The sequence below is a fragment of the Ranitomeya variabilis genome, chromosome 6 (assembly GCF_051348905.1).
Source record: "Ranitomeya variabilis isolate aRanVar5 chromosome 6, aRanVar5.hap1, whole genome shotgun sequence".
Classification (NCBI taxonomy): Eukaryota; Metazoa; Chordata; class Amphibia; order Anura; family Dendrobatidae; genus Ranitomeya; species Ranitomeya variabilis.
The window spans coordinates 46,920,237-46,932,326 of record NC_135237.1 but is presented as its reverse complement, the minus strand read 5'-3'; the positions used below and the strand labels follow the sequence as shown (position 1 = coordinate 46,932,326).

At 46.3% G+C, this 12,090-nt stretch overlaps 1 protein-coding gene across 2 annotated transcripts in view; it reads left to right on the top strand.

Annotated features, from left to right (window-relative positions):
* Positions 1–7,173: 7,173 nt before the first annotated feature.
* PRTFDC1 (phosphoribosyl transferase domain containing 1) overlaps positions 7,174–12,090 on the top strand; it is a 46,671-nt gene continuing 41,754 nt past the window's right edge. Inside the window, exon 1 of one of the 2 annotated variants that reach the window (XM_077268392.1) lies at positions 7,174–7,388. The gene's annotated coding sequence lies outside the window, so the exon portion shown is untranslated. Of the gene's footprint in view, positions 7,389–7,442; positions 7,631–12,090 lie in introns of those variants that run through there. The other variant, XM_077268393.1, reaches the window with a different exon arrangement.

The following is a 12,090-nucleotide window of genomic DNA, read 5'->3' as shown; positions in this document are numbered from 1 at the left end:
TTATGAACCCCTTAAATGAACTTTACTCAGATTTTCTTGTGGACCATAATCCAGAGGGCTCCAAGAAAAAACATACATTCACATGTAGAGGTATCATAAGGACATGGACAGCTTATTTGGACACGGAGGAGACAGCTGAGGAAATAACCGGGGCTGACTGGAGCCATTTTAAAGAAACCACCATTCAGGGTCATAAATACCAGGAGAACAGGTTTTAAAACACTGAAATCTGACTCAGCTCAGAGCCATTTACCTACACAAACACAAAAACCGGATCAGTGACCCATGTGCTTCCATAGATGTAAGACCTCGCTGCAGATGGATAATAATGCTCCTACAGAAGATACAAATGAATGAAGGAAAGATTTTAGAGGTTCCTAATAAAAAATATCAGATCTAGGATTGCAATTAATGGCACCCACTAATTTGAATGTATGAAAATACTTCTTCATACCGCACCTGGCACATGTCCACAAGTCCGTATTCTGGAGCGAATGAATTTACTACAGAAGGCAGCACAGAGCAATTTGGCAATTATTGCTTTTGTAGAAAGCCCATGTGACTGTCAGAAGTGAATGATTCTCATTATTCACAATACAAGGCAGCTTGTGAATGTTATATTAATGGCCATCACATGTTACTAGAGAAACCCCCTACACTCCAAAATGTATCATATCTCCTGCAATAACAAGCCCTGACTTAGCCTTCTCTACTATCCAACCCTGCAGAGATATCTAGCTGCCATCCATTCAGCAGTAGAGATAAGCGAACCCCTGGATGTTCGGGTTTGGCAGGTTCGGTGAAAAATAAAAAAAAAGGTTTGGCTCATGTAATAGAACAGTACCCCAGTCGAACCCGGACCCCATTTACTTAAATGGGGGGCCAGAACATCCAGTATCTGCCATGCTGTCATGTGCATGACAGCGTAGAAAACATTGCCTCTGATCAGCAGTAAAATCATTACCGCCGGTCAGAGAGCCACGGTTCCCATGCTGTCTAATGACAGGGTGAGCACACCGCTGTGATCGGAGGTAAAAAGTTTACCTTCAGTCACTGGCGTCAGCTGATGAGAGTACTGCTCCCATCAGCCGACGCCTGCTGTAGCTAATGAGAGCGAGATGGGAGTATTCATCAGCCGGCACCTGTGCCCTAAATACATAATTTAAAAAAAAAATTACGTGGGTTCCCCTGTATTTTTGATAACCAGCCAGGCAAAGCTGATAGCTGCGGGCTGCAACCCTTAGCTGTCAGCTTTAGCGAGGTTGGTTATCAAGAACAGAAATCAAGAAATTTCTCCCAGTGAACTGCGGTGAGCTCACCTCTGCACCGTGAGACTAATTGTCAGTGTGCTAGCGGTGATCTCACTGAGGTCCCCACAGTTCAGGGCCCTTTCTGGGAATGCAGCCTCAGTTACCGGTGGTAACCTCGATGACATCACTGTTGGTCACTGAGGCTGTGCTCGAAGCAGCTCATTCCCCAATGGTTCTCAGTCTGGAGGATCGCATCTTGGCTACATCCAGACATGGATTACAGCGCAGGACAGAATGACGGACAGGTGAGGGATATTGTTATTTTTTAAGTATTACAGGAGACGAGGGCTTTAATGCAATGGGCATTAGGTGAGTTTAACTGTGTTTGTTAGTTTTAAATAAAAAGGAAACGTGTTTTTGTTTATATTTCAAATAAAGATCTTTATTCTGGCTGTGTCATTATTTACAATACAATTATACGATTAGTAATGGTTAGGTGTCTTATAGATGCCTCTATGCATCAACCCCACAAATATGAATCCCACTTTCTATCACTATAGGGCAAGTGGGAAGAGCTGGGCAAAGAGCCAGAAGTGGCGCATGTAATAGATGTGCCTTTTCTGGGCAGCTGCGCTCTGTTTTTTTAAGCTAGGGGAGCCAACATCCATGGTCCCTTACCAGCGTCAGAATACCAGCCCCCAGGTGTCTTCTTTTGCTTGGATTGTTGTCAAAAATGGGGGGGACCCCAAGCTGTTTTTTTTCATTATTTTTTAAAGTAATTTAAAAAAACAGCGTGGAGACCACTCAATTCTTGATAACCAAAATACAGGGGAATTCAAGGAGTATTTTTATTATTATTATTTAGTTAGTGCACAGGCAGCGGCTGATGAATACTCCCATCAGCTGCCGCCTGCTCTCGCTGTTATTAGCGGCAGCAGGTGTAGGCTGATGGGAGTAGTAGTCCTTTCAACTGATGCCAGTGACCGCAAATAAACTTTTTACCTCTGATCACAGCCAATCATTTGACAGTGTGGGAACCGCTCCCTGATAATGATTTACTGTACTACCGGTCAAAAGTCACAGCTGCAGGATCACGCTGACATCTGACAGCATGGCCCTGCAGTGCTCTGACCTACGGTAACCTTTCTGACCTTGAAAGCCACATTATTATTATTATTATTATTATTTATTGTTATAGCGCCATTTATTCCATGGCGCTTTACATGTGAGGAGGGGTATACATAATAAAAACAAGTACAGTAATCTTAAACAATACAAGTCATAACTGGTACAGGAGGAGAGAGGACCCTGCCCGCGAGGGCTCACAATCTACAAGGGATGGGTGAGAATACAGTAGGTGAGGATAGAGCTGGTCATGCAGCGGTTTGGTTGATCGGTGGTTACTGCAGGTTGTAGGCTTGTCGGAAGAGGTGGGTCTTCAGGTTCTTTTTGAAGATTTCGATGGTAGGCGAGAGTCTGATGTGTTGTGGTAGAGGGTTCCAGAGTAGGGGTGATACACATTCAGCTGTGAAAGACGGTCGTGAGCCACAATAGGCTCCTGCCCTTCTCACAGTGGTGACACCCAGAGCCCCCCATTACTGGTATAATGACACCCAATGCTTTTCTATAGAAATCACACTGAGGCAGTATACCAACATCCAGAGCTTCCAACCTTACCCACCTTCAACAAGCACTCCCACCACACTGTCCCATCCAGCTTCAAGAACTGCCTCTGACTGGCAATATCATCCTATCTCCAGCTTACCAGAGTGAAATGTCCTCTGAACCCCCAAACCAGTATATGCGCATCCAGATATGATCTTCTGTTCTGGGCTACTCCTAAGGCTGCCGTCACACTAGCAGTATTTGGTCAGTATTTTACAGTATTTGTAAGCCAAAACCAGGAGTGGAACAATTAGAGGAAAAGTATAATAGAAACATATGCACCACTTCTGCATTTATCACCCACTCCTGGTTTTGGCTTACAAATACTGATGTAAAATACTGACCAAATACTGATAGTGTGACGGCAGCCTAAAGGTACCGTCACATTAAGCGACGCTGCAGCGATAGCGACAGCGATGCCGATCGCTGCAGCGTCGCTGTTTGGTCGCTGGAGAGCTGTCACACAGACCGCTCTCCAGCGACCAACGATGCCGAGGTCCCCGGGTAACCAGGGTAAGCATCGGGTTGCTAAGCGCAGGGCCGCGCTTAGTAACCCGATGTTTACCCTGGTTACCAGCGTAAAAGTTAAAAAAACAAACAGCACATACTCACCCAGCGTCCCCCAGCTTCTGCTTCCTGACACTGACTGAGCTCCGGCCCTAACAGCAGAGCGGTGACGTCACCGCTGTGCTTTCACTTTCAGTTTAGGGCCGGCGCTCAGTCAGTGTCAGGAAGCAGAGGCTGGGGGACGCGCTGGTGAGTATGTGCTGTTTGTTTTTTTAACTTTTACGCTGGTAACCAGGGTAAACATCGGGTTACTAAGCGCGGCCCTGCGCTTAGTAACCCGATGTTTACCCTGGTTACCAGTGTAAAATATCGCTGGTATCCTTGCTTTTGCTGTCAAACACGGCGATACACGGCGACCTAGCGACCAAATAAAGTGCAGACCTTCTAGCAGCGACCAGCAATTTCACAGCGGGATCCAGATCGCTGCTGCGTGTCAAATACAGCGATATCGCTATCCAGGTCGCTGCAACGTCACGGATCGCTGGCGATATCGCCTAGTGTGACGGTACCTTAAGAGTCACCATCTGTAGACTTGCTCTTCATAGCTGTTTGCTAGACCTGGTGGTAGTGCACCAAGCTGGCAGACAGCCTCGATCTTCACATCATGGGCCAGCAAGCCACTTGTGGCTTCTAAGCCACAGGTTGGGGACCCCTGCTCTAGTCCATGACCACAGATTCTGGACAGGTGACCTGTAGACATTTAGGACTCATGCATGGGGTAACACCAAAAGGGTGCTAGTTTTTATTATGCTCAGGGCCATAGCAAACTTTTGAATGGCACTTGCTCCTGCACCCGCTGATCACTGCTAGGCCCTCCCGTATGGCTGCTGCCTCTGTCATTAATTGCACATACAGTAATCTGTGACCACTTGACAGAAACCCTGAGACCTGCCTCTTATCTGACAGCAACCCTGAGGTTCTTCATTTGATTAGCTGGCCTGGCTCAACAGCACATGCATTTCACTTCACAGTGATGATGTCACGCTAGGCTGGAAAATCAAAAGGATAAACTCAGATGCCATCAGTCAGGGAGTAGGCAGTACTCAGTGGTCCTCTCTAGCGGGCATAGATTACTGACATCACCGCTCATTACAGTCGCCGGATGTCGCGGAGCTCAGCAAAAGCCCGAGGTGGCTGCTAGTGATGAGCGAGTATACTCGTTGCTCGTGTTTTCCAGACCTCCGAGTATTTATGACTGCTCGGGGATTTAGTTTTCATCGTGGCAGCTGAATGATTAACAGCTACTAGCCAGCTTGATTACATGTGCGGATTCCCTGGCAACCCCCACATGTACTCAGCCTGGCTAGTAGCTGTAAATCATTCAGCTGCTTGTGATGAAAACTAAATCTCCGAGCAGTCATAAATACTCGGAGGTCACCAGAGCGTGCTCTGGAAAACCCAAGCAACGAGTACACTCGCTCAGCACTGGTGGCTGCTGCTTAAAGCTTATGGAACCTCAAAACGAGTCTCGGTAGCCTTTGATCGCCGGAATCGAGGAACGTCTTGGGAAGCGCTGGACTACATTGGATCTGCGTGGTAACTTTGCTTTCTAATTAATTGGTGAACAAGGGACAGTCTCTTGTTTTTATTTCTCTCTTTTTATGTCTTTCAGGTTTCCATTTGTGGACTATGGTGGATTCCCTGGACTATGTCAGGCCTGCATGGGTAATTTTTTAAAATAAATTGGTGAACCAGGAAAAAAGTCGGGAGTGTTTTTTTAAATACATTTTTTGTGTGTGTTGGTTTCTTTTTACTTACTGGGTTAGTAATGGGGGTGTCTGCTAGGCGCCTCTCCAGTACTAACACTGGAGCTTGATAGTAGCTGTGTTTTGTGACAATTCCCAGCTGACATTAACCCCAACTACCATTACCCTGATTGCCAATGCACCAGGGCTATTGGTAAGGGCAGTCTCACACGTCCAGATAATTCCGGTACCGGAAACAATCGGTACCGGAATTATCCGTGCCCGTGTGCCCCTACGTTTCTGGTGTACATCAGTGTGGCACACTTGCGGCACATGTGTGCCGCCCGTGTGCCCACTGGGTACCACACGCACCGTGCTGGGTACCACACGTACCAGCATCTGGTGCTGAATCCGCGATTCATATCTTCCCTGCAGCAGCGTTTGCTGCATAGAAGATATGAATAATAGTGTTTAAAAGAAAGATCTATCTGTCCACCGCCCTCCCACCCCCTGTGCGCCCCCCCCGCTGTTCAGAAAATACTTACCCGCTTCCCTCGTTGGCTGCCGCTGCTTCCTGTCCTGGCCGCACCTTCTACTGTATGCGGTCACGTGAGGCCCATAGGGGTGGAGCCGCCTATTCATGACTGTAAATGAGCGGCCCCACGTGACCGCATACAGTAGAAGGTGCGGCCAGGACAGGAAACAGCGACAGCCAACGAGGGAAGCGGGTGAGTATTTTCAGAACAGCGGGGGGCGCACAGGGGGTGGGAGGGCGGCGGACACATAGATCTTTCTTTTAAACACTATTATTCATATCTTCTATGCAGCAAACCCTGCTGCAGAGAAGATATAAATGGCGGGTTCAGCACCATGTGGGGGGGACAGCGCTTACTGTAGCGCTGCCTCCTGCACGCCACAGGGACTGCACACGGAGAACGTCCATGTGCGGTCCGTGTTTTACACGGACCCATTGACTTTAATGGGTCCGTGTAATACGTGCGCTCCCACGAACACTGACATGTCTCCGTGTTTGGCACACGGAGACACGGTCCGCAAAAAATCAATGACATCTGCACAGACGCATTAATTTTAATGGGTCTACGTGTGTCAGTGTCTCCGGTACGTGAGGAAACTGTCACCTCACGTACCGGAGCCACTGACGTGTGAAACCGGCCTAAGAGTGAAAGTGAAGTGTCAGAATTGGCACATCCAATGTGATGCTCCACTTCTGGGGTGACTGCGGGTTTGTATTTTTAGGCTGGGAAGTGCCCAATAACCAGGGGTCTTCCCAGCCTGATAATATCAGCTCACAGCTGTCTGCTTTACCTTGGCTGGTTTTCCAAAAATAGGGGTAAACCCACATTATTTTTTTACTTTATTCATTTATTAGGTTAAACGCCGTTTAGTGCCATATAAAATCCCCTAAGGGGTGTAAGTTTATTATATGTAGGGCACTTGCGACATTATATATCTACAGTAGATCTATCTATTCTAATACCTTTCATTTATTTATCTATCGTTTTATTTTTATTTTTTCTTTCAGATTTGTGGATGACAATCAGATGGCATACGGATGGTCTGCGTGCCGTCTGATTTTTTTTCTTGTACCCATTGACTTGCATCGATGAGTCTCGGATGTTTTACGCGGTATGCTGTGATTTTTTTTTTCCCCGGCCCGATTCTAGATGAGGAAAATCTCACAGATAATTACCGACTTATTGAATAACATTGGTGCAAGCCCAATGCGATTTTTAATTTTTTTTTTATCACATTGCACTTGGCGATTTATACGCAGATGTGAGCGAACCCTTAAAGACTTGCAATAATAGGAGGCCCCGTTGGAGCTTTCGCATTTGCGCCCATGAGATACAATTTACACCACTGATTGCACCATTTCTGACCGGCTATAGTAACGTTATCCCCATAGTCACAATCTTACGTTTTTTACCCTTTTCCAGTTTTCCTAAAGTTCTTGACCAAATAGGACTCAAGCTTTGCAGTCTCTTTCCCCCAACATCTCACATGGCTCATGTTACGTAAGCCATGTGCGCTGCATGCCTCTCTGGGAAGGAAAGGGTATCACTTGAGTCTCAGATTGCCAGCAAATTGTAGGGAAACAAGCAGTGTCTTTGAGCTGAGCCCTCCTTCCCCTCTCAGATCCTAACCTCCCCCATGTCCCCTTCTTCCTTTTTCTCATCCACAGACAGGAAGGAAAGTTGAGGTGAGCTGGAGTTTTGGGGTCTGCACATGATTAAAGGGGGGGGGGTCATTAACTGATGTAGTTAGGTGGGAGCTTCTACATATAGAAGAGTGAAGTTTCCTGGATTTTTGGAGCTGTGATTCTATCAGGCAATGCACATGGGTCTGTATGGTTGTGATTTATGAGTGGGATCTCTATAGGATTCCTGAGGAAGTAAAGGGAAGCAAGTAATGAAAGATTATGGAAGATGATGTGGATGACACGTGAGTGCGTGCAAAATACTGCTGCTTTATTAATGCAACTTATTAGTGTTATTACAGGTTAAAAGTTCCTAACAGGAGGCGTGAATTCTAGGAATTGCTTATTGATTCCGCATCTTTCTGTATCAGGGCCTGTTCACACTTTTATTCTGGGGCACAGAACTGTAGCATATTCTCATGGATTTAGTTTTAGCCCATAGAAGTCTATGTGGTTAATTGAAAAATGCATCCATTTTTTTTTTTTTAAACAATACATTTTTATTGAAGTTTGCATATATGATACAGGAAAAGAAGAAACTTTCGCATTTCTGCAGCTTTTTGTAAATCGCAATAAAAAAAGTGAATTTAGTTATAACAAAAAAAATGCAACAGCGCAAAATAAAAAAAAAAAAAGTGGAACAAATTGGAGAAAAATATATCAAATAAGGATGCACAGACTGCTGCTTCATAGCAATTCTGTGTTGGTCGATTATTGCGCCGGCATAAGGCCGGGTTCAGACAAACGTATGCAAAAACGTCCGTTTTCTGTCGTGAAAAAATACGATTTTTCATCCGTATTGCTATCCATATGCCATTCGTGTGTCCTGTTTTTTTTTTACATCTGTCTAAATAATAAAAGATTAAATACAGTTTGCTAGGATTATTGCAATGGATTGGTTAAAAATTGGATGCCATATGTATGGTAACCGGTATTAGATCCGTTATTTTGAGCACCATTGATTTACAGTAGGCAAGTTTGATCCAAAATACGGCTCAAAGTAGCGCATGCTGTGATTTTTTTTTTTTTTTTTAACAAGTAGACGATTGGTCCCTGTTATTAGTGATGAGCGAATATACTCGTTGCTCGGGTGATCTCCGAGTATTTGTTATGGCTCGGAGATTTCGTTTTCATCGCCTCAGTTGCATGATTTACGACTGATGGACAGGCTGAATACATGTGGGAATTCCCTAACAAACAGGCATTCCTCACATGTATTCAGCTTATCTGGCAGCCGTAAATCATGCAACAGAGGCGATGAAAACTATATCTTAGGCCGGTTTCACACGTCAGTGGCTCCGGTACGTGAGGTGACAGTTTCCTCACGTACCGGAGACACTGACACACGTAGACACATAAAAATCAATGCATCTGTTCAGATGTCATTGATTTTTTGCGGACCGTGTCTCCGTGTGCCAAACACGGAGACATGTCAGTGTTCGTGGGAGCGCACGTTTTACACGGACCCAATAGAGTCAATGGGTCCGCGTAAAACACGGACCTCACACGGACATTCTCCGTCTGGGGTCCGTGTGGCGTGCAGGAGACAGCGCTACAGTAAGCGCTGTCCCCCCCACATGGTGCTGAAGCCGGTATTCATATCTTCCCTGTAGCAGCGTTTGCTATAGAGAAAATATGAAGAATAGTGTTAAAAATAAAGATCCATGTGTCCGCCGCCCCCCCACCCCCTGTGCGCCCCCCCGCTGGTCAGAAAATACTTACCCGCTCCCTCGCTCCTTCCTGGTCTGGCCGCGGCTTACTGTATGCGGTCACGTGGGGCCGATCATTTACAATCATGAATAGTCGGCTCCGCCCCTATGGGAGGTGGAGCCACATATTCATGACTGTAAATGATCGGGCCCACGTGACCGCATGCAGGAGAAGCCGCGGCCAGACCAGGAAGGAGCGACAGCCGACGGGGGACCCGGGTAAGTATTTTCTGACCAGCGGGGGGGCGCACAGGGGGTGGGGGGGCGGCGGACACATAGATCTTTATTTTAAACACTATTCTTCATATTTTCTCTGCAGCAAACGCTACTGCAGAGAGGATATGAATCGCAGCTTCAGCACCATGCAGAGTGGGTACCACACGCTCCGTGTGGTACCCACTCGCCATACGGGCGGCACACGTGTGCCGCAAGTATGGCCTCCGTGAGTTCCCAGGCACACGGACACGGATAACTCCGGTACCGATTTATTCCGGTACCGGAATTATCTGGACGTGTGGGACAGCCCTTAGTCGGAGATCACCCAACCCGAGCAACGAGTATACTCGCTCATCACTAGTCCCTGTGTGTAAAAGCGACCACATTGACTTGCACTGGTCCTTGTGTTGTACCTATGCTATCAGTTTTGCACATAGACAGCATATATAGACTGACTATATACGCTTGACTGCACGCGTCCCAAGAGTGAGATGATGGCATTCTATCCCTTAAGGCCCCGTCTCACTAAGCGATTTACCAACGATCACGACCAGCGATACGACCTGGCCGTGATCGTTGGTAAGTCGTTGTGTGGTCGCTGGGGAGCTGTCACACAGACAGCTCTCTCCAGCGACCAACGATCAGGGGAACGACTTCGGCATCGTTGAAACTGTCTTCAACGATGCCGAAGTCCCCCTGCAGCACCCGGGTAACCAGGGTAAACATCGGGTTACTAAGCGCAGGGCCGCGCTTAGTAACCCGATGTTTACCCTGGTTACCAAAAAAAACAAACAGTACATACTCGCCTTTCGGTGTCCAGGTCCCTTGCCGTCTGCTTCCTGCTCTGACTGAGCCGCCGTACACTGAGAGCAGAGTGCAGCGGTGACGTCACTGCTGTGCTCTCACTTCTCACTGTACGGCCGGCAGTCAGTGAGAGCAGGAAGCAGACGGCAAGGGACCTGACGGACATCAGATGGCGAGTATGTAGTGTTTTTTTTTTTTTACATTTACGCTGGTAACCAGGGTAAACATCGGGTTACTAAGCGCGGCCCTGCGCTTAGTAACCCGATGTTTACCCTGGTTACCAGTGAAGACATCGCTGGATCGGTGTCACACACACCGATTCAGCGATGTCAGCGGGGCCTCAACGACCAAAAAAAGGTCCAGGCCATTCCGACACGTCCAGCGATCTCGCAGCAGGGGCCTGGTCGCTGGTACGTGTCACACATAGCGAGATCGCTATGGAGGTCGCTGTTGCGTCACAAAACTTGTGACTCAGCAGCGATCTCGCTAGCGATCTCGCTTAGTGAGACGGGGCCTTTAGGCTCCGTTCACACGTTTCAAGTGGAAAACGCTAATGGAAATCCTCCTGTTTTGGAGTTTTTTGTTGTTTTTTTTTGTTTTTTTTTTTAAACCTGTTTAGGAGGAAAAAAAATCCTGATTCAAACAGCAAAGTGGATTTTCCATAGAAATTAATTGGAAGACTTTTCAAAGAGCTTTTTGTGCAGGAATATGATAAGGATCCTTTCCAAAAAGAAAAAAAAAACTTTTCAAAAAACTAAATGTGAATGTTACATATTTGAGGATTCCACACACAGATTTCTAAATTGAATTTAACAGCGTTTGTATGTTAAAAACCTGGGTAAATTTTCTGCACTTATTTAATTGAATTTTGTGTATTTTTTGTAAGGTGACATTAAGCCGGCTTAGGCCTCTTTCACACTTCTGTCTTTTCCTCCCGTCATAATCCGTCGAGTTTTGAAAAAACAGGATGCAAATTTTTCAGCAGGATCCTGTTTTTTCCCATACACTTGTATTAGCAATGGATTGTGACGCATGGCCATCCGTTTCATCCGTCGTGCACTGGATCCATCATAAAATAGTGGTCCGTCGTGCGGAGAAAACGTTTAGAGGAATGTTTTTTGTGCACGTCGGAAAATCGCTCAGCGACGGGTCCTGTGCTATCCGTCGTCGGCTATAATGGAAGCCTATGGGCGCAGGATCTGTTGCTGACCGTCACACACAGGAATCCAGCGACGTATCACGTTTTTTCTGTGAGCATGCCCGGAAGGATTTTCAAGGCAGGGAAAAATTTTCTCTCTTTTTTTTTTTCTCTCTCTCGTCTCTCTCTACATTGTCTCTCTCTCTCTCGAATTTTCTACATTGTGTGTGTGTGTGTCTCTCTCTCTCTTGAATTGTCTACATTGTGTGTGTCTCTCTCTCTCTCGAATTGTCTACATTGTGTGTGTCTCTCTCGAATTGTCTACATTGTGTGTGTCTCTCTCTCTCTCGAATTGTCTACATTGTGTGTGTCTCTCTCGAATTGTCTACATTGTGTGTGTGTCTCTCTCTCTCTCGAATTGTCTATATTGTGTGTGTCTCTCTCTCTCGAATTGTCTACATTGTGTGTGTCTCTCTCTCTCGAATTGTCTACATTGTGTGTGTCTCTCTCTCTCGAATTGTCTACATTGTGTGTGTGTCTCTCTCTCTCGAATTGTCTACATTGTGTGTGTGTGTGTGTCTCTCTCTCTCTTGAATTGTCTACATTGTGTGTGTCTCTCTCTCGAATTGTCTACATTGTGTGTGTGTCTCTCTCTCGAATTGTCTACATTGTGTGTGTCTCTCTCTCTCGAATTGTCTACATTGTGTGTGTGTCTCTCTCTCGAATTGTCTACATTGTCTCTCTCTCTCAAATTGTCTACATTATGTGTGTCTCTCTCTCGAATTTTCTACATTGTGTGTGTCTCTCGAATTTTCTACATTGTGTGTGTCTCTCTCTC